The sequence below is a fragment of the Hordeum vulgare genome, chromosome 7H (genome assembly GCF_904849725.1).
Source record: "Hordeum vulgare subsp. vulgare chromosome 7H, MorexV3_pseudomolecules_assembly, whole genome shotgun sequence".
Classification (NCBI taxonomy): Eukaryota; Viridiplantae; Streptophyta; class Magnoliopsida; order Poales; family Poaceae; genus Hordeum; species Hordeum vulgare.
The window spans coordinates 363,775,875-363,787,929 of NC_058524.1; positions in this window are offsets into that span (position 1 = coordinate 363,775,875).

The window sequence follows — 12,055 nt, forward strand, 5'->3', positions numbered from 1 at the left end:
GATGCACTAGAGCTAATAGTATGTGAAAGCTCTTAAAGAAAACTAGTGGGTGTGCATCCAACTTGCTTGCTCACGAAGACCTAAGGAAATTTTGAGGAAGCCTATCATTGGAATATACAAGCCAAGTTATATAATGAAAATTTCCCACTAGCTATATGGTGGTGACAAAACGAGAGACTCTCAATCATGAAGATCATGGTGCTTAATATGCACAAGTGTGGAAAGGTGGTAGCATTGTCCCTTCTATCTTTTTCTCTCATTTTTTTGGTGGGCTCTTTGGCCTTTTTTTTTGGTGGGCATCTTTGGCCTCTTTTATTTCCTCACATGGGACAATGCTCCATCAATGATGATCATCACACTTACAACTCAAAACTTAGAACAATGGTGACTCTATATGAAATGCCTTCGGTAGTGTACCGTGACAATGATCTAGCATGGCATAGACATCAATGGAAACATCATGCTAGCTATCTTATGATCATGCAATGGAAATGTAGAAGTGGTGGCATATGTCATGGTGGTATTTGCATGGCAATATATCTCGGAATGACTTTGAAAAAGCCATAATAGGTAGGTATGGTGGCTGTTTTCAGGGAGGCTAATGGTGGGTTTTGTGCACCGGCGAAAGTTGCACGACACTAAGAAGATAGTGATGGTGGAAGGTGAAAGTGCATCTAAACCATGGACTCAACATTAGTCATGAAGAACTCATATACTTGTTGCAAAAGTTTTATTAGTAATCGAAACAAAGCATTCAATGCATACTCCTAGGGGAAGGGTTGGTAGGTATAAACCATCGCGCGATCCCGACCGCCACGCAAAGGATGACAATCAAAAGACTAATCATGCTCAGACTTCATCACATAGCGGTTCACCATACGTGCATGCTACGGGAATCACTAACTTCAACACAAGTATTTCTAGATCCACAACACCTTACTAGCATGACTTCAATATTACCAAAACCACAACTCAAAACTAATTGAGATGAATCAAACTTCTCTAACTATTCAATGCACATGAAGGTGGAAGTTTTCGTATCCCTTTGGATAACTACCCCTTTTGAGACTACTTTCAAAGCATAGATCAACTACCAAGCCACGCACCGCGGTGCTCTAAAATATATAAGTGAAGCACATAGAGCAAAAGTATCTAGCTCAAAAGATATAAGTGAAGCACATGTGAGCTGAATTGTCTAACCAAAGGATATAAGTGAAGCTCGACAAAATCATGGTGAGTGCATGTCTCTCTCTCTAGGTGTGCAGCAAGGATGATTGTGACACAACAAAAAATAAAATACTCCTACGATACAAGACGCTCCAAGCAAAACACATAACATGTGGTGAATAAAAATATAGCCCCAAGTAACGTTACCGATGGATTGAAGACGAAAGAGGGGATGCCTTCCCGGGGCATCCCCAAGCTTAGGCTTTTACGACATCCTTGAATCTCTTGGGGTGCCTTGGGCATCCCCAAGCTTGAGCTCTTGCCACTCTTTATCTCTTTGTCCATAAGAACTTCACCCAAAACTTGAAAACTTCACAACACGAAACTTAAACAGAAACTCGTGATAACATTAGTATGAGAAAGTAAATCACCACTTCCTTGGGTACCGTAGCAAACTTAAATTCTACTTATGTTGGTGTTGGGTTGCTGTATTTTAACTTTTCCATGGCTAGTACCCTCCGATACTATCCATAGTTTCATCAAAATAAGCAACCAACACAACAAAAACAGAATCTGTTAACAGCACACCAGTCTGTAGCAATCTATATATTTCGTATACCTCTCGTACTTCAAAAATTCTGAACAATTACGATAGTCTGAAGAATTTGCGTAGCAATCAGCAGCAAAAAGAATCAACTCAAAATCTCTTACAGAAAAAATGAAAATTCTTTTCGTGAGCAGAAAGTTTCTGTCTTTTCCAGCATGACCAAACGATCATCCGCAAGACTAATCATAACGGTTTTGCTTGGCACAAACGCAAAAAGAAACACAAAAAAACACAATCATAACAGAATTATGATGGTGTGGAGAAAACAAAACAGAAAGCAAAAAAGCAAAGAAAAATTTATTCATTGCGTTGCCTCCCAACAAGCGCTATCATTTAACGCCCTTAGCTAGGCATTGATTTCAATGATGCTCGCATAAAAGGTAAGGATTGAAACACAACGAGATCATCATGGAGCAAATGGCTAACACATTTAAGTCTAACCCACTTCCTATGCATAGGGATTTTGTGATCAAACAATTTATTGGAGCAAGAATCAACTAGCATAGGAAGGCAAAACAAGCATAGCTTCAAAAATTTCAACATATGGAGAGGAAGCTTGATACTATTGCAATAAGTAGAAGCATATGATCCTCTCTCATAGTAATTTTTAGTAGAATCATGAATGAATTCAACAATATAACCAGCACCTAAAGCATTATTTTCATGATCTACAAGCATAGAAATTTTACTACTCTCCACATAAGGAAATCTATTCGCAAGAGTAGTAGTAGGAGTATCGTAAAAGACTTGAGCACTACAAATTGTGTCCACAATGAAAAAGCAAGGTTTAGCAAAGGGGTTTTCGAAAGTATGACAAGTTTTATCATCCCTCTTCTTCAAAGCATAAGTATCCTCACAATAATTATCATAGATAGGGGGCATGCTTTCATCAAAATGATTTTGATCATTCAAAGTGGAAGAACTAAAAAGATCATCTTCATCAAATATAGCATCCCCAAGCTTGTGGCTTTGCATATCGTTAGCATCATGGGTATTCATAGAATTCATGCTAACAACATTGCAATCGTGCTCATCATTCACATATTCTATGCCAAGCATTCTATGTAATTCTTCTTTCAGCACTTGAGCACAATTTTCCTTCCCATCATGCTCACGAAAGACATTGAAAAGATGGAGCATATGAGGCATCCCCAATTCCATTTTTTTGTAGTTTTCTAGCGAAAGAACAAGAAACAAAAAGATTCGATTGCAAGATCTAAAGATATACCTTCAAGCTCTAACCTCCCCGGGAACGGCGCCAGAAAAGAGATTCGTTGACGAGAGGTGAGTGACGCTTACCTAGCCTCCTCGGCAACGGCGCCACAAAAGAGCTTGATGTCTACTACGCAGCCTTCTCCTTGTAGACGTTGTTGGGCCTCCAAGTGCAGAGGGTTGTAGGACAGTAGCAAGTTTCCCTCAAGTGGGTGACCTAAGGTTTATCAATCCGCGGGAGGCGTAGGATGAAGATGGTCTCTCTCAAGCAACCCTGCAGCCAAATAACAAAGAGTCTCTTGTGTCCCCAACACACCCAATACAATGGTAAATTGTATAGGTGCACTAGTTCGGCGAAGAGATGGTGAAACAAGTGCAATATGAATGGTAGATATAGGTTTATGTAATCTGAAATTACAAAAACAGCAAGGTAACAAATGGTAAAAGTGAGCACGAACGGTATTGCAATGCGTGGAAACAAGGCCTAGGGTTCATACTTTCACTAGTGAAGTTCTCTCAACAATGATAACATAATTGGATCATATAACTAGCCCTCAACATGCAACAAAGAGTCACTCCAAAGTCACTAATAGCGGAGAACAAACGAAGAGATTATTGTCGGGTATGAAACCACCACAAAGTTATTCTTTCTGATCGATCTATTCAAGAGTCTGTAGTAAAATAACACGAAACTATTCTTTCCGTTCGATCCATCATAGAGTTCGTACTAGAATAACACCTTAAGATACACATCAACCAAGACCCTAATGTCACCTAGATACTCCATTGTCACCTCAAGTATCCGTGGGCATGATTATACGATATGCATCACACAATCTCAGAATCATCTATTCAACCAACACATAGAACTTCAAAGAGTGCCCCAAAGTTTCTACCAGAGAGTCAAAACATGTGTCAACCCGTGTGCATAGGTTCCCAATGTCACGAACCCGCAAGTTGATCACCAAAACATACATCAAGTACTCACATGAATCCATGTGTGCCAACCCATATGCATAGGTTCCCAATTGTCACAAACCCGCAAGTTGATCACAGCAGATAGACACGTGCAAGACATACATCAAGTGTTCTCAAAGACTCAATCCGATAAGATAACTCCAAAGGGGAAACTCAATTCATTACAAGAAGGAGAGGGGAAAGAACATCATAAGATCCAACTATAGTAGCAAAGCCCATGGTACATCGAGATCAAGACATCTCAAGAACACGAGACAGAGAGAGAGAGATCAAACACATAGCTACTGGTACATACCATCAGCCCCGAGGGAGAACTACTCCCTCCTTGTCATGGAGATCACCGGGATGATGAAGATGGCCACCGGAGATGGATTCCCCCTCCGGCAGGGTGCCGGAACGGGCTCCAGATTGGTTTTTGGTGGCTACAGAGGCTTGCGGCAGCGGAACTCCCGATCTAGGTTTCTTTCTGGAGGTTTCTGAATTTATAGGAATTTATGGCGGTGGAATTACGTCAGTTGGGCCTACGAGGAGGTCACAAGCCTGCTCGCCACCACTGGGTGGTGGTGGCGGCGTGAGGGCTTGTGACTCCCTCGTGGCCCATCTGGCCTTCTTCCAAAGCTTCGGGGGTCTCTTTTGGTCCAAAAAAATCATCATAAAGTTTCATTCCATTTGGACTCCGTCTGAAAATGGGCCAAAAACACGAAAAAAACAGAAACTGGCACTTGGCACTGAGTTAATAGGTTAGTCCCCAAAAAGATATAAAATAACATATTCATGCATATAAAACATCCAAAGTTGACAAGATAATAACATGAAACCATAAAAAATTATAGATACGTTGGAGACGTATCAGAGGACTGAAGTTGAGATCCAAGAACATCCCCTCTCGTGATGAAAAGGAGCAAGAGATAAGTCAATTCAGTTAACACCAACTAAAAATTCAATTAACACTTGAGAACATTTATAGTAAGTTTACAACATGGTTTCATATTGTTGGAGTATTTACCTACTGCATCCCCCTCTTGATTTTCAGGTACTCCATCCTCCTCGTGTGGAGGAGTCAAGTTCAGATTTGCCATATCCATGACGATGAGTCGATCCTCCTCTTGATTTTCAAGTACTCCATCCTCCTCCTGTGGAGGAGTCAAGTTCAAATCTCCCATATCCATGGCGATTTCCTAAAAAAATTTAACATTCAGTTAATTTAAGGAATTCAAAGAGGACATGAGTATATTATTGTAAAAGGACATGAGTAGCTGCCCTGTTTATTCAAAAAGGACATGAGTAGATTATTCAAAAAGGACATGGGATTTTCTGTACAACTACATTCCGTCTCTTGCAACCGTAGTTGGAATGATGCCATGTTTATTTTAGTTTGTTATGCTGGTCAGTGAATTATCAGTTTGATAAAACCATTGTTTCGGGACTTCTTGCTCATGATGGAGAGAGTTGCGGCCCTAAGGCCTTCTGTGGGTGGCCAGACATCGAGCACGACGAAGCTAGCAATGGGGACAAACTTCCCTGTGAGCCGTGACTCTAGTCGACAGGTAAGTGTGGCAATATCCAAGTGGGCGGCACGAGGTTGTTTTTTGCGTCGATCCTAGCCGACGTCGCTGCTGGATTGTTGATGAAATTTCTACCTGCACGCTACTTATCTTTGCAGATGCAGCGCAACTATTTTAATGAACATGGTGCGGGTTGGAGCTCCCACGGAGGATTAATCATGCGACGGTCTAGATGTAGGATAGAGGATGACGCCTAGATGAACAAATGGGAACACCGGGATTCTGTGATTGTAGACCAAACAAAGAGTGGCGATGCGACTTCCGCTCAATCTATCGGCAAAATGGATCCACATGTGCTGGGATGGACCAAAAGGTAACATGATATGGTCCCATTTCTTATCTTGTGTGAAGTTGAATTATGCTTTCTCTTTGTACAAGTGATGCTTGATAAAAATTGGAGAATGTTACTGATTAAAACAAGTGTGTGCACAACATGTTGGTGGTTGCTATTTCTAATTCCGCAGCTGCATGTACACGTGGTGTTTGGTAAAATATTTTTACACTTGACCTGAAGTGAACAATCTAACTGAATAACCAACTTAAACTGTTTGTTTTCAAGATGTGCATACTAGCTGGAAATACATGCATCAACTTTTGAATCTTGTGTGCAGGTCATATAGAACCAATCCCATATGTCATATAGGCTGTATAATCTTTCAATTCTTCCCAATGCTATTTCTATCAACACTTTAAAATTGTTCATGCCAAAAAAACTGCATTAGTCTAAATTGAGTTGGAATGGCAAAATATATGCATGATCCAAGAATCAAAACATGACATTCGTAAACGTGTACTTTCAGCAGTCTCACCTAAATAGTGACTTTCTTTAGGTTCTTGTTGGTTTAACACTACTCTTCAGATTCATTTTTGTGAGGTTCTTATTCTTCAGTTTCTGCTGGACAAGGAGCTCGGCGAGGCGCCGTATGAGGGTCTTAGCGAGGCGCTGCAGCTCGGTCTAGGTGCTAGTCAAGGAGCTTCGCAAGGCACCGGAGGTCGACTAGGTGCTGGTCGAGGAGCTGCAGCTCGGCTAGTTACGCTGATCAAGGAGATCCGCGAGGCGCTGGAGCTCAGCCATGCGCTGGTCAAGGAGCTTGGTGAGGCGACGCGTCTAGAGCAGAGGGACGGAGGTGTGCCGACGGCGAGGGGCCTGGGCAGGAGCTCCGGCCAGCGATGGTGGCGGGCCTCGAGCAGGAGCTCCGGTCGGCAGCGGCGGAAGGCCTTGAGCAGGAGCTCCGACAACGGCGGAGAGCCTCGAGCAGGAGCTCCGGCGCCGGCGGAAGGCCTCCAGCAAGAGCTCCGGCGACTAGCAACAGAAATCTTGGAGCAGGAAATTTGTACCACGAAGCTCCCGCGAGGATTGAGATCGTGGGTGGATCGCGGGCAGGTGCGGAGATCACGGGGAGGTGGCATCGCGGGCAGGTGCAGAGATCACGGGGAGGTGGGATCGTGGGCAGGTGCACAGATCACGGCGAGCTGGAATCGCGGGCAAGAGCTGGGATCACAGAAGGGAAAGGGAATCCTAGGGATCACGACGTTTCTAATACTGGATTGCTAGCTATTTAAAATGTAAAGGGTGTAAATGAAAAATTGTGCTTAGTTCAAAAATGTTGTCACCTGCGACAGATATTTCGGGACGGAGGGAGTATTAATCTACACGAAATTCTAGCCAAGTTACATATATAACTTGTCGTGATCCGACACACGGAACAATAATTATAAATGATCTAAAATCATGTCTATCTCTAGAAATACTGAAATTGAAAAACCCTAAAAAAACTAAATGGGCCGAAACATGCATAATGGGCCGAAACGGAGTTGGGCGCTGGATAGAATATTACGCCTACAACACTGGAGAGGGCGACAGGGGGAGGCTCACCTTGGGCCCATATGAGCTGGGCCGACTCGGCTGGGGCGCGGTGGGGCTGGCGTGCTGCAGGTCGGCAGCGGCGGCTCCGACGAAGCCCCAAGGCGGCGCGGGATCGACCCGAATCAGGAAGGAGGCGGTGCTTCATGTGGGAAGGAGGCAGGGGCGGCTCGGGAGGAAGGAGCAGCTCGGGCTAGCTCGCGGCGGCGGCGGATTCGGGCCTAGGAGGGCCTCAGATGGGCGTGGTGGGCCTGCTCGAGGTGGGAGATGGCTGGATGGGCGGCGAGGAGAAGGGTGCACTCTAGCGAGGAGCTACAACCGACGGTGGGGGGAGCTTGGGGCAACCGGATTGGTCGCGGGAGCAGCTGGCTCCTCGGGATGAGATCGAGGGAGCAGGGCTGCTCGGGAGGCTCGGGGAGAGGCTGGCGAGCCGGCGGAGGATCTGGTCCGGGCTCAGACGGGCCTGCTCCGGGCTCTACGGGCTCTGGCGGCTAGGCTGAGGAGAGAGAGGTGGGAGGCTAGGGTTTCAGTGCAGATCCCGATAAGAGGAGGTTAGGGTTGCAGATTTGGCATGGGGAGGAGTTTAAATAGGGAAGGGGCTAGGGTTAGGGTTTCCAGGGCCGATTTCGACCGCGCGATCGCGATCGAATGGTCTCGATCACGGGGGTGGCTAAGTGGGCTTGTGTAGGTGGACTAGGTGGGGATGAGAGGGAGGTTTGTGGCCCGATGACACGAGTTTTAAAATACCGAAACAACCGACAAATAAGCCGATGACCGCACTGCTAAAGTCGTCCGTTGAGGTATCAAACGACCTACGATTGCGATGAAATTTGATAGTTGGTCTACCTACGCTACAACAAGACTGCATGCTAAGTTTCAACCCAATCCGAGAAAGTTTTATAAACACTTCTAAAAAACAAAATATAAATGATGTCACGGGCGCGTGCATGTGTGTTTGGTCTCGGAACGATCAACGACGAACACGGAGAGAACCGACAACTACTAACGGATGCAAGTTTGAAAACTGGTGGTAACGGAGTGCCGATGTAATGCGTATGATGCAAATGATGAATGCGACAAACAAACGAACCACACGACGAGAACGGAATAAAAGGGGAATCTTCTGGAGCGTCGGTGTCGGGCTGTCACACTCCAGCACCCTCACACTACTCCTCCACAGCCTCAATCGAGCCCCTAGCCACCCCATTCGAGCACAACGAGCTCCGGTGCTCGAGATCGACCTAGGCCCCGCCAATTCGGAGCTCCATCGATATCGGGCTACAGGCCAACTCTCGCACTCCTCTCACCACCTTCGTGACCGTAGTGAGCTCAGGGAGCTTCTCCACCTCTCCCTCCGAGTGAATCCCTGCCCGTAGCACCCATTTCCTCCACCTCCCGAATCGGCTCCGCCGCTGCCACCTCGTCGTCGATGACCCAGGGCCTCCCCGTCGTCCCTTCGACCACCAGCAGGTAGGCGACGATGTGCTGGTTCCATTCCCGTCGTCGTTGGGGCATGAGGGCATTGGTGTCGCTGCCGGCGTGCCTCCCCTTCCCTCTGTCCAGACGAGGAAGATGACCCCGACAGGAGGAAGACGACCCCGATAGGCGTGCCCCACCCGTCGATGGCTCGTCTCTCTCCCTCTCTCCTCTCCCAGCCGCTAATCGCAGGGGCCTGCGCGTCAGGTTTGAACCTGACGACGCACGCGCCTGGCTGCTGGCTGGGTGGCTGGCTGGGTAGTTGGCCAGTTGGGCCGGCCCAGCCAGTGGCCGAGTCAGGCCATGGCTGAGCCCCTTTTTCTTTTTTGTTTTTAATCAGTTTTATTTTTTTGTAGAGTTTGTTATTTAATTAAATTTAATTATTTTTTCACCACAATTCTTCTAAAAATGTGTAGGATTTAATAGAGCTGTTATAGAAATTTTGATGACAAAATTTCTGTTTTATTATAATTAAAAGGCTTATTTTGAATACTTTAGCTCTTGTTAAATTGATTTTAAAAATAATCTTTTCACCAAAACCAGAGACACGTTTAAAAAAAACTATAATATAGACTTATCAGAATAGGATAACATTTTTAAAGTGAGTTTGTGTTCTGTTTTTTAGTGAGCTACTTATTTTATTTTTATTATTACGACGATAGATTCCACATTTGACGAAGGAATTGGACTCGAAGACCCCGAAGACCCCAGATACCTAGTTGACCAAGCCAAGCAGCCCTTTGACCATGTTTGAGCAAGATATTATTTGCATGCTAAGTAGAGCAATTATTCCCGTTGCATATGATCATGAGTATTCGGTAAATCATCGATATGGTGTTACCGATGTCTCCTTCCGGAGCACTTGCATTTGAGCATGATCCTACCACCTATGAGGATCACGCTAATATTATGTTGACAAGTAGACAGTAGAGCTAAGCATAGTAGAAGCATATGCATGATGATGGTAAAGTTGATATCAAAGGTTTTATGAAAACCCCGTCAGGTGCCACTAATGCCCGAGAGTGATGATGAGTTAGGTGGCCACTTGTGAAGAAGTGGTGCACCGGGTATATTTGGTGTGAGTGGTTTCGGAAATGGGATTAGATTTATGATGTGTCGACCGTCCCAACCTTACATGTGCGACCATGTTACCCCTTTATGGGACGGGGCTTTGTTGATTACTTTGGTCGGTGCTAGCAAAGAGCCACATTACTAGTGGCGGGAGTGATATGTGGTCACTCTCGTGACGGGGTCATACCAGGTAGGTCGACTATGACGATTTTACGTGTTCCGAGCACACCGTTGGTCCCCCATGGATGATACAGTCCAGAGTTGGTGCTCGTAAGACGTACATCCCGTGGGCTGGGTACCAATCGAGTGGACCTCTTTGTCTAGTATCGTCAGGGGAAAGGCATTGATCGGGTAGTTACCTCGGGTATGTTATGTACCGCGAGTCGTGGATGACACGGAAGTTTCCCAGATCTCGTGTGTAAAACTATTCAATAGTCGTATCCATGGTCAAGGACAGTTGGGTAATCCCGCTTAAACTACGTCGAGTTGTTTCCGCATAAACCAAGTGTGTGTGTGTGTGTGTGTGTGTGTTCATGGAGTTATGTGAAAGAGATGATATGACCAAGTTTGGTGACTTGGCATATCGGGTGAACCCAAAGTGTTCAACCCTCACCACATATGTTGATATCTGTAAGTTGTTCTTCTAAATACCATCTAGCTTACGATGCATATCCAATTATGACCATGTTTACTTACATTCAAGCTCGCTTTCCACCAATGCTGCATATTACTTGTTACCATACCAACTGCATTATCCATATCATTGGGTATTTGCGAGTACATTTAAAGTACTCACTGGCTTGCCACTAGTTATGTTACTGACGAGACATGGAAGGACCGAAGTTTGGAGAAGAATTCATCATCGGAGACGGACACGCGAACTAGGACGCTTCCCAGTCAGAATGCCTGTTGGTGAAGGCTGATGGCATGGTGTGATAGCCTGGCTTATTAGGGATGATAGACTACTCATATCCATTCAAACAGAACTCCCAGGTTAAGCGTGCTCGGCTTGGAGTAGTTCTAGGATGGGTGACCGACCGGGAAGTTCATCCCGGGTGCGCATGAGTTAGGACAAATTGCGCATAAAAGACTAGTATTGATATGTGGGGCCAGTCAGGAGTAACGACCGCCGGCAGGTGTCTCCGGGGCGTTACAAGTTTGGTATCAGAGCCGACCCTCGCGGTTACACGGATGTTTGCGGACAGGTGTGCGGTCATGTTGTTCATGCTGTTTGTGACCCGTCGTGGCACACGACATGACACATGTATTGGACTGGATGCACAGACGTTTGTGCCAAGAGGGAACGTTCTTTTCCGGAAGCCCATTCAAACAGAACTCCCAGGTTAAGCGTGCTCGGCTTGGAGTAGTTCTAGGATGGGTGACCGACCGGGAAGTTCATCCCGGGTGCGCATGAGTGAGCACAAAGTGCGTAGAAAAGACTATGTGTGGGGCCAGTCTAGATTCCGTCAGGAGTAACGACCGCCAATGGGTGTGTCCGGGGCGTTACACATGGGCTCCCGTTTATCCCCAAGATTTCCGCTAGTAGATGTATCTGTGTGATTGGCCTTATAGGCCCACCCTATGTGAAACTTGACCTTGATGGTCATTTGTTGTATTAAATAGTATGTTGGATGTAAGACTCTTAATATTCAGTATATGTGTGTTCTGTGAGCATTGATCTCTGGGATCACTAAGCAAGTTCATTCGACGATCTCGACTCGTAAGTCGGGGTCCCCACAATTGTTATCATACTCATTACCTCAACCGGATCAGTTCTCACAACTACATATAAAGTGAAGGGTTTGGTTTTTTGCTGGAAGTGCATCAACTCGACTCAGTTCTCATGTTCTCACAACTACATGTCTCAAAATATATACTACAACATGGAGTATATACCTATGATAATGACAATAACGATCAATGTATACTTGCTTGCTAGAAAGGAGTACACTACTATACATATATGCAATTGAAGAAAATTCATGGTCCAATTCAAGTATCCATGAATTTGCATCTGATAAAGAACAGATCGATTCTCCATATTTTTTTACTTAGCTCATGTACGTATTTGATTAATCTGACCATGTTCAAATAATCATAAGACAAGAAAGAGGC